The sequence below is a fragment of the Notamacropus eugenii genome, chromosome 2, assembly GCF_028372415.1.
Source record: "Notamacropus eugenii isolate mMacEug1 chromosome 2, mMacEug1.pri_v2, whole genome shotgun sequence".
In the NCBI taxonomy this organism is placed as follows: Eukaryota; Metazoa; Chordata; class Mammalia; order Diprotodontia; family Macropodidae; genus Notamacropus; species Notamacropus eugenii.
Window position 1 is genome coordinate 224,219,196 of NC_092873.1, and position 27,463 is coordinate 224,246,658.

Below are 27,463 nucleotides of genomic sequence, written 5' to 3' on the forward strand. Positions count from 1 at the left end.
AGGTAAGTAAGTGTCACATCCCTGAGTTTGCTTCCTGCTTTCACTGTCTCTCTAAGGAGCATATCTTTTTGAAATTCCTTTTTTTTTTTTAGGAAATCAGTGTTAAGTGACTTGTTCAGGGTCACACAACTAGTAAGTGTCTGAGGCCAAATTTGAACTTGATTCTCCTAACTTCAGGGCTAGTGCTCTATCGTAGTTCTACCCTAGTGCTCTCTCCAATGCCCCCTAGCTGCTCCCTATTCTTATTTTCTAAAGATCACCAGAAATGTGTCCTATTCTTGGCTAACCAGTAATTAGCTGTCCTTGAATTCCATCAAAGATAACTTCTTCACACTTTGCAAAGTGTTGACTAGTATTCTTCATTTAATATATCAATATCTTGTTTTCTCTGTGATCTGACCCTTCCGTGGTTTTATCAACTGGACTGGGGCAGGGAATTAATGGATCAGGGCTGACCAATCCCCCTCCAGAATAACAATGATAGAAATCTCAAGTTTTGAATAAAACAGGACCTCAGAATCATTGTCTTTCAAAACAGCTCCCCTCAAAGAAATAAGCACAACAGCACATATCTACACTCCCCTTCAAAGTTTACAGAGCTATGTCTTCCCCAAAATCATAAATACAAATACTGTTATTGTCATTTTAAAGTTAAAGAAACAGACTCAGAAAGATTAAATGATTTCCCCATAGTCGCATAGTGCTTGTTAAAAACAGAAATTGAACCTAGGTCTTTGAATTATGAATCCAGTATTTTTCCATAAAAACCCAGATGTGGGCTTGAGTTAGAAAAGCTCAGAGAAACAAAACCTGGGCTTATGAAGAAAGGTAAACCCAAGGGAGGCTGTAGGATAAGGTGGAAAATACACTAGGGAGACAGAAAACCTAAATTTGAATCCCAGGTTCCTCCGATCCTTACCAATTGTGGTGTCTTAGAGAAGTCTTTTGATATCTCTGAGTCTCAGGGTTTCATTATCTACAAAATGAAGGGGCTGGACCAGAGGATATAGGTTTTCTTCTATCACCCAAATCCCACAGTTCTTTGCTCTTTCAGTTTTACTACTGCCAGTAAGATCCATTATCTACTCACTTCCTTTGAAAATGGTATTCCCAGCACACATATTCCAGTAGAAGGAAGACCAAGCAGTTATTTCCACAATGAGTAAACATATGGATGTTAGTAAAAGTTTCTTTCAAAAAGACGTGTCACTGTTAGGAAATGATGTCCATGTTAATGCAGATAAAGCTATAGTTAATATTTGATATTGTAGGTGTGGAACTCAGTACGTATCATTAAATTCAGCATTTGATATCTCATGAGGCATATTCTTCCTCATCAGAGAGATATCTTCTATAGATGTAAAATTGTAGCCACAATAAGATGGTGTGACCTAAGAGTTCCATGAGACCACTCTAAAAGATAGAGTAGCTTTGAATCAGTCCGTCAATAAAGCACCTACTATGTGCCAGACTGTGCTAAGGATACAAAGAAAATAAAAAGATTTTGTTCTCCAGTAGATCACAGTGTTATGATCTAATGCTATGAGAGTTTCAAGTATACCTGAAGTTTTGAAAAGGTATGGAGAGCTATCAGAGATTTACTAGACTCCAAAAAGTACCATATTGATGTTTGAGACCCGTTATAACAGAAGTCAGAGACATTGAAAGGGCACTGAAGTTGGAGGCAGAAGACCTGAGTTCAATCTGACTCAGTCACTTACTATGGAATGCATGTCCCCCACCCCCAACTTGTTCCCCAAGCATTCTTGGCTCAAATAGTTCTAAACGTTCATAACATCTAAACCATGTAGAAGGAAAGGAAAGGAGAGGATAAGAGAGGATAGAGGAGGGAAGAAGGGAGGAGAAGATAGAGGAGAGGAGAGGAGAGGAGAGGAGGGGAGAGGAGAAGAGAGGATCGAGGAAAAGAATGAAATAAGGAAAGAAGAAAGGGAGGGAGGGAAAAGGAAGGAAAGAAGGGAGGGAGGAAGGAAGGTATGTAGGGAGCAGGAAGGAAGCAAGAAATAAGCACAGAAAGAAAGCTATCAGAAATCAAAATCATGTAGGACCAGGAAGAAGTATGTAGTATCACATTATCTGTTCTAGTACTGGGCTTTCCCCAAGGATTTTTTTGATGAGGCTACAAAAGATGGACCTGTCTTTTGGCATTTGTATTCAATTGTAAAGTCAATCATTTTATCCACCTGCCCTATTGGTCAGTAAACACTCAACATAGAATAGCCACTTATCCCAGAACTATTTCTCTCTGCAGTACCTTGTCTGATTAGTGATTTCCGGCCCAGGACCATTATTTCATGAAGAGCCCAAGCCATACATGTTCACTTCTATCCTGACTCTGCTTCTGCAACTGCAGCCTCTTCTACTCCTGTGCCAATAGCCTTTTTTTCCCTGAAGATGCCTCTGCTCCTAGGGCCCTTCCTAGATCGATGAATTACTACGCAGGATTGTTATTTCATAAAGAGCTCAGGTCAGGCATGCTTGCTATTCTCCATGCTCTACCCCTGACTCTCTGGACTTTTCAATTTGATCCCTACAAGGGTACTCCCTTTCTCCATATGGTCATCCCCTTTTCCAGTTCCTTTACATATATCATCTTTCCCCACTGGAATGTTCAGCCCTGCAGGCTCTCAGGTAGCTTCCCAGCTTAACAAATTATTTAGAACACCTTAAAGCTTGTGCTTCCATACAAGAATTCATTTCTGGCATTTCTCAGGAAATGTATATATTTTTCCATATCCTGAATCCCAAGAAAATTCAGTCAACAAATTGGGAAAAAGTATTATAATTCTCCTGCAAGAATTAAGGGTTAAGATCAACATAAAGACATTACTGGTTTTGAGGAACCCAATGCTGTCAAGTCAAATGCACAAGTAAGAGATGCTGACAGAGTCTAAGGCTAAAAGTTGACAATGCCAGGAATCAGGATAGAAGACCACTGGAAAGATGTAATCAGTCTTGCTTATAACTGCTACCATGTATTCATGGCCCTGTATGCTACTAATGGTGGGGCATTCTTACAAATAAAATAAACAGTTATAAATTTATACATGTGGTATACTTTGTGGAAATCCTGAGTACTTTTCCAAGAAATAGCAAGTTTTAGAAGCAAAATAAGTTCTTAAATTAGTCATTTGTTTTGAAGTAGTATTGTTAATCTTGCTAGGAGAGCTGAATATTATGTTATTCAAAAGCTAACTAATGACTTTTTCCATGGGGGCAGCTAAGTGGTGCAGTGGATAGAGCACCAGGGTAGGAGTCAGGAGGACCTGAGTTCAAATCTCACCTCAGACACTGGACACTCACTAGTTGTGTGATCTTGGGTAAGTCACTTAACCCCAATTGCCTCATCCTGGGTCATCTCCAGACACCCTGATGAATATCTGGTCACTGGATTCAGATGGCTTTGGAGGAGAAGTGAGATTGGTGACCTGCACAGCCCTCTCTCACTCAAAACAAAGTCCAGTGCAAGTCATGTCATCATTTCTCTGATAGCATGGTCTTCTTCGGCAACGAAGGATGAACATACACACAATGACTTTTTCCAGTATGAATATTTGATATAAGCCACAGTTCATTGTAAATATTACAAAACTCAATATGTCCTTATTCATTTTTTAAAATGTTTTGATATCCACAAGACAGTAAAGAGGATGTTAAAAGTATTTTAAGAAAAATAAAAGAAATCAGTAAGCTTGTTGCCAGATGTTTCAAATCATTGTCATATTATATTGGTTCATCATAATAATAACTAATTATGAACTAATAATAACTAATAAATAATAACATCTTTTTTAAATAGAAGACCTCTAAAACTTTTAGTATAACTCTCCTACAGAAAAATGATTCACTGTTTATTATGAAGGTCACTTACCAAAAAAAAAAAAAAACAACCCAAAAAAATGAAAATAAAGAATAAGATGATTTTGGGAATTCCCGTGATTCCCCAGGAATTCTGATTTATTGTTCCCAAATTCTGAAGATTAAAATCCATCAGGAATCTGGAAACACTACTTGGTGCTAAGTTCTGTTTTTCCTACGCAGCTGAAATACTGCAAATGCTATCAGCACACCTCTAATTTCAGTGGCTTGAAGAAAGACCCTAAATGCTCTACCCTCGTTAGGGCACTGATCTTACATGTTAAGAACAAAACTCAGACACAAGTGTCCAAAAACAAATCATGATAAGCAAGAATTGACAATATAATCTCTCAAGTGAGCATTTCGTCACAACATGAATTGTTTCCATTATCTAAAGTAGTCCTTTCATAAATGTAGCATTATCATCATTGCAATTCTTTTTTTATTATTTTCATTTATTTATTTTTCAAGAATTTATCTCTCCCTCCCAGTTACTGCCCAAATAAACAATAAAAACAAATAAAAACTCCAAAACCTTCACAAGAATGTACACAGCCCAGCAAATCCAATTCCCATATTGTTTATATGTATGTATATATATATATATATACACACACACATACGTGTATACACACACATATACACCTTTATGTAAATGTACATGTATATGTATATTTATATGAAAGTGCATGTCTCCTCTGGATTTAAAGTCCATCACCCCTCTGGCAGGAGATGGTTAGTGATGCAGGTTTTGGACTTGTGGTTTACAATTGCATTGCCATAGTTTTTAAACAATTAAAAAATGAAGTCCAGAAGATCTTTCGCTTTCTTTTTTCCCCCTTATTACACAAAAAGAGAAGAGAGTTCAATTTCAATAATTTGTTTTTCATCCATTACTGGAATAAAGCTGAAAAATGGCAACAATTAAATGAAGGAAAGCCCCTCTCTGTCATTTTTGTGAACATCATTATTAGCATTCAGTTTATCTGGTTCTTTGCTAAACCAGGGTAAATCCAGAGATAATCCCTGCCCTCAAGGAAGTAATGCTATATCTAGGGGAGGCATGTGAATGCATGTGAGATGCACACAAATGCGAAAAAATGAAGAACAACTAGCACTGGGAAATACAGAAGTACAACCATGACATTATAGGTATCTATCTGACTACGCCCACCATGTCTTAAAGATCAAGGGAGGTCTTAATTTTAATTTGGAAGAACAGCACAGAGACAAGGATTTGTTAATCCTCAAACTCTAGTCTAGCATGACTTCTATATAGTGGCATAAATTTAAATTCTGTTCTTCCAAAGCAAAAGTTTTGCAAAGGATCTTTTTAAATCTTTATTTACAAAATAAAGATCATGGACAGAAAAAGATCTTCCTTTGATCACCTTTCTTCTCCCCCTCCCTTACCCCATGCTACTCCTTGCATTCAAATTCAAGGACACTTGAGAATATTAATCTTAATGAGGGAGAAAAGAGACCGCTGGCTAGATTTGCCTTCCTTGCCATTAATTCAAGCTTCCTTTTCAAGACTTTTCTGCTTTCTCCCCATAGACTGAGCATTGTGAGAAATTAGAATCACACAATCTTAGGACTGAAATAGTTATCTAGAGTAATGTTTCTGAAATTTTCTGGTCTTGGGACCCTTTTACACTCTTAAAAATTACTGAGGACTCTCCAAAGAGTTCTTGTTTACATAGGCCATATGTACCATATTAAACATTTAAACTAAAAATGTTTTATATATTTAATTCATTTTAAAACACCAGTAATAAATCCTTTACTTGTTAACATAATGTATTTTGTTAAAAAATAACATTTTTCCAAAACAAAAGAAAATTAGTGAGAAAAGTGGTGTTGTTTTACACAGTTTTGCAGGTATCTTTAACATTTGAATTTTCTTACTGCTTCTTTATCCAATCTGTCATATATTTTGGTTTGGTTAGAGTTTTTAAGAAAACCTGGCTTCAAACATATGTAGATGGAAAAGGGAGGACTATTTTAATAGGTAAATAATAATTTAGTATTACTATGAAAATTTTTTTACCTTACAGATCCCCTGAAAGAGTCTTGGGAATCCCAAAGGATCTGTAAAACACACTTTGAGAATCACTGGGCTAGTCCAATCTCCTAATTGGTGTATAGGATTAGACTAAATATGAGATTAGTTTAGTGCAGTTTGGTCTCAGCAAACCTATGTTGACTCCTAAATGTAATCTGCTTCTTTTCTAAAATGTTCATAAATCATGTGTTTAATTAACATGCTTTGGAGTTTTGGTGAAGATGAGCATCTGGCTGACCTACTAGGAATTCCAGAGATCTACCTTCCTCCTCTTTTTGAAAAAGATCATTTACTTATCTGCAGTCTCCTATACCTCCCATTCTCTAAAATTTCTAAAAAATTACATGTAGATCACATATACATTTATTTAGATCAGTGTTTCTGAGGTTAAATTAACCTCAGGAAATACAAAATTTTTTCAGAAAATAAAAACTTTGTGCCATAATAATAAGACATTTATATGATATTTGAAGGTTACAAAACATGTTCTCATAATAGCCCTATGTTTCATGCAGTAGAAGTATCCTTCCATTCTACATATGAAGAAACTGAGAACCAGGTAGACTTACCTGACCAAGACATATACATGGAGGGCCAATTCATGGGCAGCTGCTGCTGTCTTCTGGAGATGTCCGCAAACTCTCCTGGCCTGTTTTAGAGCTTTGCTCTGCAATCTTTCATCCTTGGCCTCATAACCTTTGCTACCATATTCTGCTCACTGGGCTTTACTGCCTCCAGCTTCTGGTTCACTTGCTAATCTTGGGCATCCTTCCTCAGAGGAGAGTGATGACTGGCACTACTCACTTTTAGCTTAAGCCTATGGGCTTTGGGTTTTTTTGGCTTTTTTTTTTTTTTTTACTTCTTGTTAGAAATAATAATAATAAGGCAGAAAACTCCCTGCTAAGAATAATCAACAAAAAATCTCCCTTGTCTTTTTTCTTTCAGAGCCTCCTCTCCCTAGCAGGAGATTCTCAGGCCCAATGCCTGAGCTTTTTGGTACCTGAAAGATGGACCCTGACAAGTAGCTAAATGTCTTTGGGTTTAATTAGTTTCTTTGTACCCTTCCTATTTCTGAGTGTGAGCCTTTCAGTTAGAGGCCTCAACATGGTTAATGGTAAGGACTCCATATACTTAGCAAATTTCAATCTCTGAAGGTACCTATTATTTTCCTACTTAGTACCCAACAGCTTTGGAATTCTGGGTTCCTTTGAATCAAGCCATCAGTAAGCATTTATTAAGTGCTTACTGTGTGCCAGGCTGGACATTGAGCAGACAAAGACAAAAGTAAAACAGCCCCTGTCCTCAAGAAAAATTCTATTCAGAGAAAAAACTTATGCATACATAAACATATATAAAATATAAGCTAAGTGCGTGGGGGGAGGGAAGCTGGAGTTGGGATGGGAATCAAAAAAGGCTTTATGTGAAAGGCACTTCAATAGTCTTGAACGAAATTAGGGATTCTAAGAAGCACAAGTTATCAGGAAGTCCATTCCAGGCAGGAGGCACAGTGGGTGCAAAGGGATGAAGATAGAATATGGATTGTCATATATGAACCAATTTAGCTTGACTTTAGAGTGTTTGAAGTGGAGTAATGTGTACCAAAGCTTGAAGGTAGGTTGTGGTCATGGTATAAATGCCAAGAGTTAATAGGGAGCCCCTGGAATTTATTGATAAAAGAGTCAGAGCTACACTCTAGGAAAATCACCTTGGCAACCATGTCATGAATCAATCAAAACAAGGAAATACTTGATGGAGGTCTGCCCATTCTTGTAGATGAGCAGCTGGGAAGGCAAGCACAGGCAGAAATATAAATGTCTAATCCAAGGGTCAAGATCACGATCTCTGCTACCAACTCAGTCATGTTCCCAGCTCCTTCATACCCTTATATGCAGATGTGGCCAAAGTCTGAAAGGGCACTTGGCCTTGTAATTAAGGCTTATAAAAGCAATTTAAAGATTTCTGATTTCATCCTCACTGAAGAATGGCCAGTTGCTGGAGAAGATGCTATAGGCCCCTGGTGTGTTGTTCTACCAAGTATATGAGAACTTAGGTCTAAAGAGGGGAATGGGATATTCTGAGGATAGAGGCAGAGTGACATCCATGTGCTTTAGGGTCAATGGATGAGGGGACTTAATAAATATGCTTATTTGTGTTCAGAAGTAGTACATAAAGAGCAAACTTGCTTTCTACAGATTTTAACAGGAGCTTGAGGGAATGTGAGGTGCTCAGGGGGAACTAGCACCTCTGGTCCAGGGGCTTGCTGAGCCCTTTTCAGAACTGCTCATCCACCATTGGTGTGCACCTCTTAGCCAACTCTCACCTGTGGATCTTAGAAGCTATGGCAAGTGCAGTGAACACACTCTCGGTCAACGGGCTAAACCAGGTTGAGGGTAACTGATAGACCTCAAACCCATTGGTAAGTTAGGGAAATGTCTACTCCAAACATGTGAAGACTTCCTCCAATGGAATGGGTGAATGAGAACAATTTGTTCTAATGGCCACAAAGGTAGCTGCAGCAAGTGCTGTGGAAAGCTTACAACTTGGTCAGGCATTAAAGACACCAAGGTTATCCAGGGCATCCTGGGCCACCGCCAATTGTCTTGACTTTTGGGTTGCCACTGAACTTGGGTGACTCTGGAAGAGAGAGTAAGGCCTTTGTGCAACTCTTATGACTTCACCCCATGATGCCATTGGTCATGGTACAGTGCATGGAGTACCAGGCCTGGAGTCAGGAAAACTCATTCTTCCTGAGTTCAAATCTGGCCTCAAACACTTGCTAGCTGTGTGACCCTAGGCAAGTTACTTAACCCTATTTGTCTCAGTTTCCTCAGCTGTCAAATGATCTGGGAAAGGAAATGGCAAACCACTCCAGTATCTTTGCCAAGAAAACTCCAGATGGGGCTATGAAGACTCAGACATGACTGAAGCTACTGAACAACATAAACAATCTTCTGCGTCACACTACTTCTTACCTTAACTAGCTGGGTGAGTTTAGAGAAGTAAATTTTCATTTCTCTTGGCCATAGTGCCCTCACTTGTAAAATGACAAGATTGCATAGACTCAGGAGTTCTTAGTTTTTCAGTATCATATTTTTAGCTGTATAAAATAAAATGCATAGTATTAGAAAGTAAACCAATTATTCTGAAATACAAATATATGAAAATGTCTTTTTTCATGGACCCTAGGTTAAGAACTCCTGTTCAGACTAGATGACGGTCTTTAAAGCAGACTCAAAATCTTTTGATCACAAGCTGGGATCCATGTGACTGAATGACCTTTAGACATTTAAAAGTTGAGACAGGGAGGTGGATGGTTTAGAGGGATTGTTTTACTTTCCTTCTCTTCCCCATACATAGGAAAACCAACATCCATTGCCCTCAATGAGTTTTATTTTCATTACTCCTGTGAGAACTAAGTTCTTAAGAAAGCCTGGCACAATAGAAAGGACATGAGCTTTGGAAATCAAAGGGGTTGGTTTCAAATCTTATCTATGTCACTTATTAGCTCTGTGACTTCATACAAACCACTTTTCTTTCCTAATTCTGTTTCCTCATCTGTAAAAGGATAGAGATTCCTTCCATTCTTCCATGGAGATGAGTGGGGACTAGGCTTTTGAGGTTGCCTTCAGCTCTAAATCTTAGGTGAGGGAAGTATTGTAATTGCACATTTGTTGTTGTTCAGTCATTTTCAGTCATGTGACTTTGTGACCCCATTTTGGATTTTCTTGGCAAACATAGTAGAATGGTTTTCCATTTCCTTCTCCTGCTCACTTTTTACAGAAGAGGAAACTGAGACAAACAGGGTTAAGTGACTTGCCCAGGGTCACACTGCTAGTAAGTGTCTACGGCCAGATTTGAACTCAGGAAGATAAACTTTTCTGACTCCAGGCCTGGCACTCTATCCACTGTGCCACCTCACTTTCCCAGAGTTACACATCCAAATCCTCAATACCCCAAGAACTTGCAAGACATTTGGGTGGTCAGCCCTGATAAGGAAGGGCTACAAGGCCAGTGCCCTATAGGAAGGAATTTATAGTTTAGGCTTCAGTAAATCAATGATTTCTCTTTCCTCTCTTTCAAGTAGCATTGTTCTTTTAAATGAAAAGTGCCGTTACAGGATGCTGATTGGGGGTGGTTAGCCATCCCTTCCCTGTCCCTCCTCCCTCCCACCCCACAAAGTAGACCAAGAAGGAGGGACATGTACTTCCTGGGGGAATTCAGACCTAGTTTAAACTAGTTATTGTTGACAGGGTGTATCCTCAGCCACCAGCACCTGGAGAGGATGTGGTGCTGTGGACAAGCTCATGTCTGACAGATTGGGGAGATTCATCTGCCACCCAAGGTCAGTGTCACCCAACAGACTGTTCACCAGCTAAATATGGTGCAAAGCTTCACCAAACTCCGTTCTTCCTTCTTCATTTCGTCTGGCCTTATTGAAAATAAAGAGGAAAGCTGAAGGGGGCAGGCTAGTGCTGCCCCTTTGGCCACCACTTTCCCAAGAAGCCTTGACTCTGTGCTATGTAGCATAAAACGTACTAAAAATATGCCTTTCCTCCTTTGACAGCCAGCTCCCACTATGAAACCCCCATTTCTTAATCTGAGGGTCAGGGTAGTACAGAGGAATGGGAAACAAGGCCAGAAAATGTGGGTTCAGGTTCTAAAGCAGTGCTCCTTACTACCCAGGAGACCTTGGACATTTAACCTTTATGGACTTCAACTCTCCTTATTTATAAAATGGAGCTATCAGGACCACAGCCAGGTTGTTATGGGCAAGTATTTAATAAATCCTATAGTGCTGTAATACCCAAGCTACTGTTGTACATAATTTGCTCTATGCTTTGAACTATTATGAGGAAGTGTAGGTTACCAGCAATGTTGTTTTTCTATGTAGTATGAACCGCCACCTCCCCCACTCCCCAACTATGTCCTTTCTATTTAACATCTACATTCTCCAATGCTGGCTTGTTTCCCTGTCCAATCAGCCCCTTACTTAGGTCTCTTACATAATATATTGTGGACCTCCTTCTGCCTCCAGTTTCTGTTCCTCATGGCTTTTTTGCTGTTGAATACTGCAAAGCTCAGTGGTCAGAGAACTAAACTAGGATGTACTGTCCATCTTTTTATGTATACGTGAGCCTTGCCACTTGGCTAGAGATGAATCACTATGTTCAGAAAGGTTCTCAGCCAATCCTACGTCTTGTTGGATATATTTGGCAAAAATAAGAAAGCGTAGTAAAACCACCAGAGGCTGATTAATAACATGAGCTGATTTTTCCCTCAAGTTTCTAGTCACTGGTGACTTGATTTTATAAATATAAAATATATTAGTTTAAACTCACACGCACGTATGCACACACACTCACACACACACACACACACACACACACACACACACCCTTCCTTTTAAGATTATATTTAGTGTTATCCCATTCAACAATGCTCATTCAGTTGAATGCCTACTATGTGCCAGACAATGTGCTACATGTTGGGCATATAAAGACAAAAACAAGAGTCCCAGCCCTCAAGAAGGTTAGATTTTACTTGAGGAAAACAACGTGTAAATAGATAAGTAAATACCAAACATGTTACTCAGTAGCATTGTGTTATCCCACACACAGAGCATAACACATCTGGATAGAGATAAGGACTTTACTTAGCAGTCTGTCTGAAACTCTTAATGAGAATATTGAACTGAACTTTCTTTTGATTCTTCTGACTCATTAGACCAGCTCCAATCCTACCAAGACATTCTAATCATTTCCAGTGACCTCCCACTTCTCCCATGAGGACTGCTGGACTCAGATAGGGGTTGATCTTATCCATGGGAAGGGTGACAAGGATACTCGGAGCAGGTGCCCAGGTCTAGGATGCTTACCACGAGAACTATATTTTTCTTTTCTTTACTACTATGACAGACATTTTGCTCATAGAAAAGCTAACCCTGAGGATATGAATTTTGTTGTTCTATCATTATCTTTTGTTCTTTATAACACTTTCATTTCCAAAGACATACCTTCCTCCCTAACCCATCTTAGAGAAGTATCTGTGAATAACAAGGACAAAGAGGAAAGAACAGTTTGCCCAAACTGACACATAAGTCCCCAGCCCAACCCTTCACACCTCCATTCCTAAAAAGAAGAGAGGGGGAGGACAAAGTGGGAGTAAGTTTTTCTTAACCAAACCAAAAATCACCACCAGAATTCCAGAGCTTTACTGTAATTGAAAGCATCCTATACCTTTCTGCTTAGTCATGATGTCAGCTAACTGTACAAATGTTTTTTGGCAAAAGTTGACTGTGTCATCTCCCAGAAAGAACTATTCACAAGTTAAAAGAAGTATATGTTCTTAAAATGCATTTCCGCCTTTGCTGAGACTATCTTGGATAGTTAAGCCTAAATATTTTCATGTAAAAAATGAGATTCTGTACTAAGAGTAAAAAGTGTTAAATACATACCAGTTGTCGTCATTAACACACATTCTAACAGCGATTTCCATTCAGGTTGCCATTTTTTCATTATAACTTTAAGTATTTACACCTGTGTTACTCTGGACAGGAAGTTGTATGGAAGCCTTTCTGGCAAGCTATGGAGTGATCCTAATCAACCATACTCTGCAAACACTTACTCTTTTCCCCACCCCCACTCCAAATATATTCTAGTTCTGTGGCGCTGGAGACAACCTTCTATTTGGAACCAGCCAAAAGAATGGATTTCAATTTAGAGCAGCAGTCCCCACCACTCAGAGAGAGAGACAGACAGACAGACAGACAGACATTTGCTGTGACTATGTTACAGAAATAATCTTCATAATTCAGTGAAATAAGATAAGGATAATTGACTCTCCAGTTTCACAAGCCAGGAAGGATTCCCCCTCCCCCCTCAGCATAGTACATTAGGTACATTACAAGGGGGTTTTCTGTGAAACCCAAGGCACTGACCATTGACCTAGGAAGTGTATCAGACTTAATTCAACAATAAATAACACCTACTAGGTATGTCAGCACCTGTGTTCCTGACAGGGAGGAGTTATTGTCACTTCATCTGTTCCATCAGAAACCAGGGTTTTTCTAATAAGAGAACACACCTTGGTAGTGAGAGTGAGTGTCCAGAGAAATTCAGCTTGGAAACAGAAGACTTTGGATCAGTTCTAGGATACCATGTTTGCTAGCTGATGTCACTTAACCCTATCTCACATGATTATTGTGAAGAAAGCATTTAGTAGACCTTAAAGCACTCTAGAAATGAGCTATTATTACTGTGCTTACTTTTAAATACAGGAATCTCCTAGTTGTGTGTGTGTGTGTGTGTGTGTGTGTGTGTTTTCCTGATTCAAGAACTGCTTTTAATTTTCTTGGTGTTAGTTTATTACTGTTGAAAGGGGAGGAGGAAGAATTTAAGTATTTTATGTTCCAGGTTATAAAATGGGAGAGGGGGCTCATGATTGTTCTCCATTGCCTAAGAAAACATTAACAAGTAGATCTCCCTTTTTGTTATTATTCTTTTCTGAGTTGGTTTTTTTTTTTTTGGAGGGGGATTCATAGGATGATAGAACTAGAGTTGAAAAGAGCCTCAGAGACTACCTAGTCCAACACGTTCATTTTTATAGAAGAGGAATTTGACTGAGGCCCAGAGAAATTAAGTGACTTCCCCATGGTACACAGCAAGCAGCAGAATTAGCATGTGAGCCCAGGTTCCTTGACCTCAGAGATAAAGCACTTTTCTACCTTTATTACTCCTTCTCATGACTGGAAGTACAAAGAAGGGATCCTAAGTCTTGGTATATTAAAAGGAAACAAGTCTACCAGAGTCTCAGGGGAGATTGGTCAGATGTCACATCTGGAGTCACCTTGGTAAAATTCAAATTGACTTTCAGTTTTTACTTTCTTTCTCTAAATGAAGATTTTGACAGGAATACAGTCACTATATCAGAATCACATCCTGAAATAAATCCTGTTTGAGGGATATGGAGAGTAGCACTTGTGGCTTTGAATCACCAAAGCAGAAAGTGTGAAAGTTGGAAAGAACCCTAGAGATCACTGAGTCCAACCCTTCTTCTGGTACAGAGGGAAGTAAGGTCCATTGACACTCTTTGCTCTCCAGAAATGAAACTCTCCTCCACCTTGCCATACAGCAAGTTCTCTATGCATGGCTCCGCAGGTGCTTTGCCTGCAGGGGGGGAATGGGACTTGCACCTGTCCAGAAGGGAAGAGAAACAGGTCACAAATGACCCAGTCAGTCACTTTCATAGGATTGCAGGATAGGAACTCATCTCAGCTTTTCTCTGGCTCTATTGAGAATGTCCAGGTCAGTTACCAGCAACACCACAGTGCTCTTTACCCTCCCCAGTTTACTCCCAGCCCCCACCAAAAGTCCTTTTTATCATGCAGCCACATGACCAGCTTTGAAAAGAAAACCCCATGGGTTTCTAGATCTAGTAAAGCAAATTCTATAATCTAGATAAGAAAACTAGTAAGAGAGGGGGAACATTTTGTCCTTGAAACAAACGCCCCATAAACTGACTTTTCCCCACTCAAGATGCAAAAGTCTGTGTGTGTGTGTATGTGTGTATGTATGTTTATGTGTGTGTATGTGTGTGTGTGTGTATGTGTGTGTGTCTACTTTGTGTTTTCACTACATTGGTTCTCAGGAGTCCAATCTGGACCAAAAACAGAAGTACCAGCTATTGTGGGAAAACAGCATTCCCAGGGTATTTCCCATTGGCCTGGCAGCAAGAAGCAACAAACATAGATCTAGGAAGTCTGGTCTCATGCAATCCACAGACCTGTTTTTCTGCCCCAACAGGTTTCAAGAATCTGCAAAAAGCTTTAGAAAAGTATTGGAACTCTCAGGGTACAAGCTGGTGTGACAGAAAGAAAAGAGAGTGAGGCTTCATTAGATCTGAGCAGCAAGGTGGGTCAGTACACAGAAGTCAGAAGACCTGGATCTGAGTCCTGCCTCAGATCTTTACTCATCATGTGACTCTTCAGTTTTTCCACATCTGTAAAATGGGGATAATCACACCTACCTCCCAGGGTTGTTATGAAGATCAAATGAGATAATTTATGTAAAACACTTTGCAAACCTTGAAGGGCTATAGAAATGCTAGCAGCTATTATCTGGCATCTAGTGCCTTGGAAAAAGATTATAGTAGAAATGAAAAAGCAAATTTGCTTAAGAATTAGAAGATTCTGCCATTACCTCTGTGACCCTGGACAGTTTTCTTCTCTCTGAGCCCAAGTTTCCTGAGGGTAGGTGCTAGTGTATATAGAGTTCTGTTCTTGGAATCAGGGACATTTGAATTCAAATCCTGCCTCAGTCACTTATTGACCCTGTAGTCTTGGGCAAGTCATTTAAACTCTGTGCCTCAGTTTCCTCATTGGTAAAGTGAGGGGGTTGGACTTATGAGTCTCTATGCTTTTTCTACCTCTAAATTTATGGTCCTGTGGTCTCTGAAATGGAATGATGTACATAGCACTCTCTGTAAAATAGGGAGAGGCAAAGAGAAGGTGCATTCTAGATATTAGGGACAGCCTTTGCAAAAGTTTGGAGGTAGGAGAAAAAAAAGACCAACACCAGTTTAGCTTGACCCTACAGTAGATGATGGGGAACAATGGTAATGAGAATGGAAAGGTAGGCTGGACAGGTCATGACTGAGTATATAAACATTAGTCAGTTAGAAACAAGGAAGGCCAACAATGCTTGACCACCCTTATTGCACTATGTAAATATGAGGTGATTTTATTATTTATTTTTATTAACTCAGCCTTGGTACAGAATTCACAACTTCATAGCAACCATCAAGACATGCCCTCTGTCCCTAGAGGGTGCGTACATTTGCTATCTGAACAAATCAATGCTGCTAATTTGCCCTCTCACTCCCAAGTTGAACTCCCAGCTCTCAGTGGTCCAGTAATAGCTCCCATTTCAATATGGGACCCTGCAATTTATGAAGAATTTCATTTCAGCAAATCCATAAGGTAGATAGGACAAATATGAAAATCCTCATTTTATAGATGAAGAATTTGAGCTTCAGGAAGATTAAATAAATTCCCTTCCTTTCAAGGTAGAACTCTGTACTTCAACCATGACTTGAACCCAACTGTCCACTCAAAACCCAAAGATCTTTCCACTGCACAAATGTGGTATGAGTCAGCGGGCCAGAGGCAGAGACTGTGTAGGACTGGAGAGAAAGGACGTCAAAGGAAAGAAGACAGCAAATGAAAACCCTGTTGTTTTTCAAATAACAAGAGGTGAGAAGGCTTCAGGCAGAGTAGGGAGCTTTGTTACTCCACTGTTGTATTTGGGGAAATTGCACGGGAGTGTTAACAATACAAACAGAGGCAGCCACATGGCACAGTGAATAGAGCACAGGAAGATCTGAGTTCAAGTCCAGCATTAGACACTTATTCACTGGGCAAGTCACTTAACCCTCTTTGCTCTCAGCTTTCTCATGTGGAAAATGAGCTGGAGAAGGAAACAGCAAATCACTCCAGCCTCTTGGCCAAGAAAAACCCATGGACAGTACTAGCATGCTAGAGCCCATGGGATCATGACGAATGGGACATGACTGAAGAACAACACAACAGTGCAAACTGGGTTTCATTTTCTGTTTGCATTTTCATTTAGTGATACTTGACACTGAGAGGAAGGAAGGAGAGAAAAAAAGGCACAAGTCTATAGCAGTCCAGATCTTGGTTGACAGAATCACTGACCTTTATAGTCAGAAGAGACCTCAGCCATCCTCTCATTCAATTCAAATCCAAGCAGGAATCCCCTCTACAATATCTCTGCCATGTGGTCATCCAGGCTCTACTTGAAGACCTTCAATGATGGAGAATTCACCAATTTATGGGGCAGTGCTCAGGAATTTTGGCAATGCTAATTTCAGTATCCATTTCTAAGCTGCAAATAAACCTAAATGGAAAACCTTTCTAGTCATCCTTCTCAATCACTCCATCTTTTCCCCTTTTCTATCTCTCTCTGCTGTCTTATCAAAGCCTGAAGTTGAATCAGGTGGGGTAAATACAGTTAGAACAGATGGGAAAATGAATGGAAAAAAAGTGTCCATGGTTTAGGATGAAAGGGAAACTATTCCTGTTCCTTTCTTCCTGCCTCAAGAACTGATCCCATTTGAATCACAAAATCCAGGAATCAGAAGGGGCTTTAGGAGTAATCTAATTCATCCCAACTCAGGAATCCCCTTATAACATCAATCAGTTAGTCAATAAGCATTTACTAAGCACCTACTATGTGCCATGCATGCATTATGCTAGGAACTGGGATTTTCATAAACCTGAAATAGTTCCTGCTTCCCAAGAATTTACAGTCTTCAATAAAGGGATAGGAAGAGACAGCATGTACATATATACACATATGCACACATATATATGTGTGTATGCATGTATGTGTGTACATACATAGATATATATAAATATATATGCTTCTCTGCCACTCTTCCCCCTCCCCACCACTTACTTGAATCTGAATGTGAGTATGTATATATATATATATATATATATATATATATATATATATATATTAAAATACACATATATAAATATATAACATATGTAGTAACACCTATGACATATATAAAACATTGATTCCAAAAAATGGAGGGGGGGAAAGGCAGGAAAGACACCAACGAATGGAATATACTCCCATTCAAAGACATCCAGCAACAAAGAATTACCTCCCATATGAAGCTGCACATTTCATTTTTCAAAAAGCACTAAATGATATCAAGATGGAAAATGCCTTCCTATAACCTCAACCCTAGTTGTAGTATAGTCCTAATTCTTCCCTCTGGAATTTTATAGGATAAATCCAATTCCTTTTCAATACACTGGTCTTTTTGCTATTAGAAAAAAGCTTCCAAGGGAGAGCAAGGTAGTATAGTGGACGGAACACTGGACCTGGTAGTTGAGAAGACCTGAGTCCAAATCTGGCCTCATACACTTAAGAGTTGCACGACCCTAGGTAAGTCACTTAACTCCCATTGACTAAAAAGAAAAAAAAGGCTATCAAGTTTCCCTTCCTCTCATCTCCTCATCTCTTCTCTAGGATAAGTGACTTTATTCCTTTAATCATTCCTTGTAAATGGATTTTGAATTCCTTCGTTATACATGAACCACCCACTTCTGGGTAAAAACTAATTTTAAAATGTCTTCAAACTAAGCATGACACTTCTAAAGGACTTTTCAAACTCCTTGCCTCTTCCATGCCCTACTTGTTTCCAATATTATTTTAAATAAATGGACCATTGAGTAGGTAAAGCTTGGGAGAAATTTTTTGTGATGGAGATTTTTCAGGATATGTGCATCGTAGGATTTGACTCATGACAGAGCAGAGAAAGAGGCTCCAAGAAGAAATACTAGGACAGGGGTTCTTAGCCATTTTTGTCTGTCATACACACCTTTAGGACTGTGAAGAAACCCATGGACCCCTTTTTCTCCGAATAACGTTTTCAAATACATAAAGTAAAGTTTATAGGACTACAGCGAAAACCAATTATGTTGCAATACTGTTATCAAGATTCTTTTACACTGAAGTTCAGAGATTCCAGGCTAATAATACTCACACTAAGATCAAAGAACTAACGTCAGGAAGTCTGACAGTGTTGTACTATTAGAACTTGACTTATTTTGAGGGGTACAGAATTACTACTGGGAGTGTTTGGTCTTTGGGTCTTTAAATGTGGTCCATTCTCCTTTACTTCATCTCATTGCTTGCAGGGAAGACCATTAGGTTATTGCTTCGGTAGAAATTCTGTTATTTCCTTTCCTCCTAGTTATTTCAACTGTTTAACTATTCCTCATGTGGTCAGTTCTCTTCTTAGCGACCTATTCCGGTGTCTTCTTTCTAGTTTCATTTCTCTCAGATTCCAGAATAAATCATTAACTGATCCATACCCTCGAAGAAAAAAGCAAAAAAACAAAAAAGGGAATCCTACTGACCTCTCTTTATCTTGTAAGTATGAGACAAGGATCTATTACATGTGTTTGAAGTGTTCTGAACTTCTAAGAAGAAAGTATTTTAGAAATAAGACACTTTTGAGCCAAACCACCGACTGTTTGGAGGTGTGCCTAACACTAATTCCTGTCAACAGCTGCTAGAACACCCAAGATGGTAAATCAAAGTGAAATAAATGACCCGTTCTCTTCTCTGATCTGGGCCTTTGTATAAGCTTGAAATGAAACCTATTGAAAAATTCACTCTAATTCTCTCAGCTATCATTATTTGACATTCATAAATCTGTTCTTTCAATAAACATCATGGTATCATTATAGATTTTTTATGCAGAAAGGGCCTTGGAGAACATCTAGTTAGACACCCCACCTACCCCCACCTTAAGCAAATAGTTATACAGTTGAAGAAACCGAGCCCCAGAGAAGTTCAATGACAAGACCAAGGTCACACAACTAGTTGGTGTCATAGTTGACTGGCCCTAGAATCAAGGACTTCTGGATCCAAGTTCAACTATCTTTATACTAAGAAATTTAGTTGGCTCTAGATGTAGACACTGAGAATTTTTCTGCCACCAGGCCTATGTCCTAAACAGTCTAACTGAGGTTGACTAGGATGAAACTAGTTATATATGACCCTTATGAGATTACGATTGATCGCACCTGTCCTCTTCCCTCTAAATCTTTTCATCTCCAGGTTAAATTTTCTCACTTCCTTCAATTTGTCTTTACATTACATGCTCTCTAGATAGTGCCCAGCTTACCCATGTTCTTCCCAAAATGAGACTCTTAGAAATGAACACAATATGCCAAGGGAACCTTGATCAGAGCTGTTATCTCACTAAGCCTTTCCTGTTTGCTTCCCTGAATGCAGCCTCAAGTTACGATTGGTTTTTTTCATCCCTGTAGCACATTGTTGACTTTTCGTAAGTTTGTAATCCAATAATAAATACCCAAGATCTTTTGCAGGTTACTTGATGCCTAGTCATACTCCCTCATTTGTATTTGCAAAGTTGATTCATGAACCCACATGTGAGCTGTTTTTACCAATTAAATTTCATTTAATTAGATAGCTAGGTGGCACGGTGACTCAAGCACTGAGCCTAGAGACAAGAAAACCTAAGCTCAAATCTGTCCTCAGACACTTTACTAGCAGGGTTATTCTGGGCAAGTCACTTAACCTCTGTCTGCCTCAGTTCCTTCAACTGTAAAATGGGGATAGTAATAACATTTTCCAGAACTGTTGTGAGGAACAAATGAAGTAACATTTGTAAAGTGCTTAGCACAGTGCCTAGCATACACTAGGTGCTTAATAAATTCTTGTTCCTTCTCTTTCTCCCCCACTCAGGTCAATGTTTAGTCTATCAAGATTTGTTTGAGACCTGCTTGTCATTCATCATATTAGCTATGTCTCCTTGTTTTGTGTCATCTGTTGGCTTGAAAATATGACATCTATGCCTTCATCCAAGTAATTAAGCAATAATGTCAAGTAGCAGAAAACCAATCACATCCCTAAATACTATATTAGAAACATCTTTCTAAGTTGACATCAATCCATGAATATGACTTCTCTTTAGGTCCCACCACTCAATTTGTTTCAAATCTTCCTAACTGTATAGTCCATGTTTCTCCATCTTCCCCATAAAAATAATGAGAGACTTTGTCAAATGCTTTGCCAAAATCTACGCAAACCAAATCTATTGTGACTGCCAGAAATTCAATGGGTGTGGCAGACAGAGAGCCAGTCTCAATGCCAAGAGATCCTGGGTTCAAGTTCCGAAAAAACCACTTAACCTGTTGGTGCTCTAGGTGGAGACGGTGCTGCCCTGTATTGCTAAAGAAAGTGTCCTTACTTGGGAGTTCCCTATACTAATGAAATCATGGGTCTGATTACTATCACTGTTATTTTAGTAACCTGTCCAAAGAAAATGTCAACACAATGTGAGTCTGGCAAGACCTGTTCTCCAAATAGGACAGGAATCACATCTTGATTATCTTTACTCCCTGTCTCCTCCAGTTTCTTGCATAGTGCTTTGCACATAGTAGTTATTAATAAGTGATTTTTGAGTGGATGAATAAACCAGATTTTTTTGGGGGGGGAGGGGAATTAGGGTTAAGTGACTTGCCAAGGTGTACAGCTAATAAGTGATTGAGACTGGATTTGAACTCAGATTCTCCTGACTCCAGGGCCAGTGCTCTATCCACTGTACCACCTAGCTGCTCCCTGAACCAGACTTTTCGCAATTCTGACAGGTCATTCATTGAAGGAGCTGGAATGGTTTAGGGCCTCTAGAAGTGGAGCAGCAGATGGAAGCAGTTTGATACTACAATCTCCCCTACCCCCATCTTTATTTCTCAATAATGTCATATGCCCTATAAACAAAAGGTAGGAAGTGGGGGAAGGGCTGGGCTTTGAGGGGAGTAAAGATAGGGTAAAGCTTATGAGTGCTGAAGAGGAGATGAGGTTAATAGTGTCAACTGTGGATGGATTGGTTCCAATGGTCAAGATGGTGACCTGTTACATCCTGCTCCTCCCCAAATCACTAATTGTGAAGAGGGCCAGGAGAGGGCTGGCAATGGTCAATGAGAGGTTCATATCACTCCTTGCAAGTTAGAACTCATGTATATTATTTATGAGAAAAGAAGACTCAAGTGAAAAAAGCCAAGGATCTGGACTGTTATATACACTATTGTATTCCCTATCATAAATGAAATCTTTATTGAAAGTTCAGTTAAGTTCCCTAAAGGATGTTTGAAAGAATGTTAATGAGTGTGGCCAAAGGCCAGTTGCTTCAGTTAAAATTCCCAGGTCTATAAACCACAACAGGAAGATGTGTCTGCCCTGGAAATTTCCCAGTGTAAAGTTTAGGAACAAACAGATGAGTTGAAATAAAGAGAAGAAAGGTCTTAATTCTTTCCTAATTGAAAAACGGAGAAAGAGAGAGGGAGAGACAGAAAGAAAGTAAAGGAGAAATGGAGACAGACAGAGATGAAAAGACAGAGACAAATGGAGAGAGAGAGAGAGAGAGAGAGAGCATTCGACATAAGTTGGAAACTAGTTGTATTTTAACGACTGCCAGAATTGTTCAACTACTTTGATTAGTTAACTATGGTGTGGTAGCTTGGATAAAGGCAGAAGCACCATGCTTGTCAAATTTGTAGCTGGCATAAAGCTAGGAGGGATTGCAATGTTATCCTCAGAACTGATTACACAGGTAAGCTGTATAGATTTGGGGATATTGCCACCATAACTGCCTAGTATTGTGCAAACTCCTTATGTCACCAGGTATTTATTAAAAAGTCTATTGATTGTTCAACCCAGTTAAAGACCTAATCTTTGCCCTAGCAGAAGCTTAGCTATGGAACAACTGTTAGAAGATGGTGATTATATATTTGTAGCCTTGGTCATAATAAGCATCAATTTCTCATGTGTCTGAACAGAATAAGACTTCTATGAAACACAGACAAAAACAAGCAGGTAGTTTCCAAAAGATGAGGTGACTTAACAGGCCTTTTGTTCATCATAATTTATTATTTCCATTAAAATGTATATTATAGATATATTATGCTTGCATTACATAAGAGTGGGAGTCAATTCAATCAATCATCCTACCCTGCTTAAAGTAATTAAAAAGATGCTCTGGTCCTGATATCTTTATCGGTAGACACCAAGGCTTTAAACCAGGTTTGAAAAGTCCTTGATCAGTTTGGAAGGAATGAAAGCCATTGGATGAAATGAAATAATGGTACACAGCAAATGTATTGAGATTGGCTGAAGAAGCTCAGTCATGCCTGTGGACCGTGAATACAGTAGCAAGCCTACTTGTATTCTAGAAATCCAGTGTGAGGCCATCTCAGTGCTAGGAGCAGCTTCTGAGAGATAATTGCTTAAGAAAGAGGAGAGAAAATTTCAGTAAGAGAACCCCAGGATCAGAGGATGATCTTATCAACTTCAAAAGGTTCAAAGATTTCAGACCTCCCATTAACATCCTCCCAATGTCTGCAGAACAGCAGCAGCTAATAGCAATGTCTATCTGCAGAGCTGAGGAAAACAAAACAATCAGTGAAAGACAGCTTCAGGATACTTATAGGAAGCCCAGCAAGTTTAAGCTACCTGAGGGAATTTCATGAGTATACTACAGAAGTGATAGCAACTAAGAGCTGTGACTTGCCCTTTGTCTAATGTGCTCTAGAGATTAAATTTTGCCCTGATCTCTCTATAGACTTATGGGAGATCATGCCTCAGGTTGGGAAGATATTCTGTACTAACTGTTATTGTCACACCATTATTGTAAATATCCATTTTAAAAAGCTAATTAAGTATTGCTGGCTAATTGATATCAGCTGACAATCAATGAGGTTGGAGAGGTTGAGGTTTGTGTCCAATAGCATAGAAAAAAATCTAAATGCTCAATTACCCTTGGAGCTCTGAAAGGAGAAATATTAGCCACTCTCTGGGGATTCAGCTTGTTAGTCTGAGTTGTTGTGTTTGTCCTTCGTTCTTGAAGAGGACCACAAAATCCAGATGATGACATGACTTACAGTTGACTTTGATTTGAGTGAGGGAGGGCTGTGCAAGGTCACCAACCTCACTTTCTTCTCCTGAACGATCTGGGTCCAGTGGTCTGATGTTCATCAAGATGGCTGGAGATGGTCCAGAATGCAATGGGAGACCCTGGCCCTTTCAAGCTAAGGTCTTATCACATTCTCACTTTGAGTGAGAGACACCCCATTCAATGAATAGGTTTCTTTGAGTAGTTACTCAAGGGATGGCCCTTTTAATCAAAAAAAAGAAAAAAATCAAACTGGGAGGGGAAGACCCTCAGGGTTCCTGGGTAAAAGAGAAACAATTAATATTTAGTAATTGCAATCACTCTGTGCTAGGTGGGTGGAGTTATGAATTATGAAAAGAGAATTAATGGTTTGGTAAAAGAGGCACTAGGAATACAAAAGGAAAAAAACACCTTAAAAAACAGAACTGACCTATTGGAAAGAGGAAGAAAAGAACTCCTTAAAAAGCATTGGCTAAATGAAAAAAAGAGGCATAAAAGGTCACTCAAGAAAGCAACTCCTTAAAAATTAGGACTGGGTAAGTGGAGCTAATGACTCCATGAGATACCAAGAAACAATAAAACAAAGTCAAAAGAATAAATAGAAGAAAATATGAAATATTTCATTGGAAAAACAACTGACACGGAAAACTGATCATAGGGGGATATTTAAGAATTATTGAATTCTGCTATCTGCTTCCATTTTATGGGTGAATTCATCCCATTCACATTCACAATTATGATTGCTAACTTTGTATTTCCCTCCATCCTGTTTTCTTCTGTCTATCATTTTCTGTCTTTTTCGCTGTTTATTCTTAGAAGTCTGTTTTTTGCTTCTGACCATTGTCTTCTTTAATCTACCCTCCCTTTTGTCACTACTACCACTATCCCCTTTCTTTTAACCCTTTCCCTTCCTATTTCATTAAAAAAATCATTCCAATATAATAGACTCACTCCCATACTCTCCATGTAAAATTCTTTTAACTGAATGAAGTTCTTAGAAGTTACATGTATCATCTTTATATAAAGGAATGCAAACAGCTTAACTTTATTGAATCCTTTATGTTTTATTTTTCCTCTTTACCTTTTTATGGTTCTCTTAAGTCTTATATTTGAATAGTCAAAATTTCTTTTCAGCTCTGGTCTTTTTTATCAGGAATGCTTGAAAGTCCTTCCTTTCATTAAATGTCCATTTTTTTTCCCCTATGAAAGATTACATTCAGTTTTGCAGGATAGGTTTTTCTTGATTGTAATCCTAGCTCATTTGCCTTCTGGAAAATATCTCAACCCCTTTAATGTGGAAGCTGCTAAATCTTTGTCATCCTATGTTTCCATAATATTTAAATGGTTTCTTTCTGCCTTCCTGAAGGCTCTTTGACTTGCCAGCTCTGAAATTTGGCTATTAATATTCCTGGGAATTTTCATTTTGGGATCTCTTTCAGGAGGTCATTGGTGGATTCTTCCAATTTCTACTTTACCCTCTGTTATAAGATATCAGTGTATCTTTCCTCAATACTTTCTTGAAAATGATGTCTAGGCTCTTTTTTTGATCGTGGCTTTCAACCATCCAATAATTCTTAAGTTAGTCTGAGTACAGACCAGGAAAAGGAACTCAGAGCTCACACTACATAAATAATGGAAAATATTTCCCTATCAGAATGTTTTTGTTCCAGCCACAAATCAATAAATAACCACTTATTAAGCACCTATTTTGTGCCAGGCATAGGGACAAGTAATGGAGATATAAAGACAAAACAGAAAACAGAAAAGGAGTTTGCATTCTATCAATACAGACATATACATACGTAAGTACATACTAAATATACTCCCCCAAATATAAGATAGGGCTTTGGTTTTGTTTTTTTTTTGGGGGGGGGAGGACAGCTTTTTAGTATAAGGGATAGAGCACTGGATCTGAAATCAGGAAGACTCTTCTTCCTGAGTTCAATTCTGGCCTCAGACACTTACAAGCAGTATGACCCTGGGCAAGTTACTTAAACCCTGTTTGCCTCAGTTTCCTCATATGTCAAATAAGCCAGAGAAGAGAAATAGCAAACTACTCCAGCATCTTTACTAAAAAATCCCAAATGGGGTCACAAAGAGGTAGATACAACTGAAACGAGTAAGCCACTAGTGTATGTTGTAAGGGGACTGTTGTTGTACAGTTGTTCTTAGCCATATCTGATTCTTTATAACCTCATTTGGAGTTTTCTTGGCACAGATACTAGAGTCATTTGCTATTTCCTTCTCCAGCTCATTTTCCAGATGAGGAAACTGGAGCAAAGAGAGGGGTAAAAACTGATTTGCCTAGGGTTATGCAGCTAGTAAGTGAGGCTCGATTTGAACTCAAGAAGATGAGTCTTCCTGACTGCAGGCTGGTGCTCTATCCATTGCACCACCTAGCTGCCCCTTGGGAGGGGATTAAAAGCTTCCAAACAAAGGATTTATCATAAGGCTCAGTAGGAAAAGAAACAGTTGAATGAAGAAATAAAAAATTCCTAACAATATAAGCTGTCTCAAAATAAATTAGGTTACATTAGGAGATAGTGAGTCACTAGAAGATTTCAGACAGGGTCTGGATGACTATTTGCTGATGTTGTAAACAGATTCATAGTTTGCATAGAGTTTGGACTGTTTAAGCTCTGTTTGAGTTTCCTTCCAAATCTGGAATTCTGTGAAATACTATTAACTACCAAGCAATTAAGAGCCCACTAGATGGCTCAGGAGGTAGAATACTTGGCCTGAAAGATCTAAGTTCAAATCTGGCCTCAGACACTTACTAGCTGGGTGACTCTGGGCAAGTCACTTAACCTCTGTTTATCTTAATCTACTGGACAAGAAAATGGCAAACCACTCCAGTTTCTTTTCTTAGAAGACTCCGTGGACTGTCCATGGGATCATGAAGGGTCAGACACAACTGAACAACAAGCACCAAACAGTGTAGTATAATAAAAAGAGTTATAGATTAATGGATTCAGAGTCAAGGGGCCTAAATTTGGACCCCAGCTCTGAAAATTAAAATCTATGTGATCTGATACAAGACAAAATCCCTCTGAATCTCAATTTCTTCCTCTGGAAAATGACTGGGTTAGGATAAATGATCTAGTTTCTTCCAGTTCTAGGTCTATTAGTAGATTTTTGTCATGTCAGATTTGACAAGTATGTATTAAGGACAGCCATGGTGGAATGGTTTGCTTGTGGACCTCAAAGTTCTTGGTTCAAGTCCTAATTCTGGAATATATTGGCTATGTAACCCTGAAGAAGTCACTTATGGCCTCACTGCTTCAGGCAATCTCTAAGAACAGAAATTTCAGAGCAAGTCCATGTAGGGTGTTACCTCACTGGGAGTCCCCCATCCTGATGAACTCATGGATGCAACCCTAGTCTTCCTCTTCCCCCAAACAAAAATGTGCCTTATATGTGATACCGGGCATACAAGAACAAGAGTGTATAATCATCTGTCAACAAAAAATCACACATCAACTCTCCCTCAGCTTTGGTCTTGGCTTATATAGCCTTTTTAAGTTAAATAACGTACCATCAATGTGATAGCCTTGATGCTGTTTTCATTCTTGTTGAAGATGTCCGAAAACATCATGCTAAAAAGCATGGTAGAAAGCACACAACCCTGTTTCACTCCATTGGTAACTGGGAAAGCATGAGAGCATCATCCTTCATTCAGAGTCTATGTAAGCATGCCATCATGAAACTGGCATACAAAACTGATGAATTTCTCTAGACAACCTAATTTCATCATGACCTTCCACAAGCCCTCATGATTGGTAGTATCAAACAGCTTTGGTCAAGTTGATGAACGTTGAATATAATCCTTTGTTCTGCTCCTGATATTGCTCCTGGAATTATCAGGCAGCAAACACCATATTGACTGTTCATCTCCACTTCTGAAGACAATGGCTCTCAGTTGATGACCATCTTCCAGGTGAAGGTTCAGCCAATTAGGGAGAACTCTGGCAAGAATCTTGTCATAAATGACTAAAAAAGAGATTC

General features: G+C 39.0%; 1 long non-coding RNA gene across 1 annotated transcript in view; it reads right to left on the reverse strand.

Annotated features, from left to right (window-relative positions):
- Positions 1–12,510, reverse strand: part of LOC140526851 (uncharacterized) — a 126,062-nt gene extending 113,552 nt beyond the window's left edge. Inside the window, exon 1 of the long non-coding RNA XR_011974559.1 lies at positions 12,396–12,510. This is a non-coding gene — a long non-coding RNA (uncharacterized lncRNA). The remainder of the gene's footprint in view (positions 1–12,395) is intronic.
- Between the last annotated feature and the right edge of the window lie 14,953 nt (positions 12,511–27,463).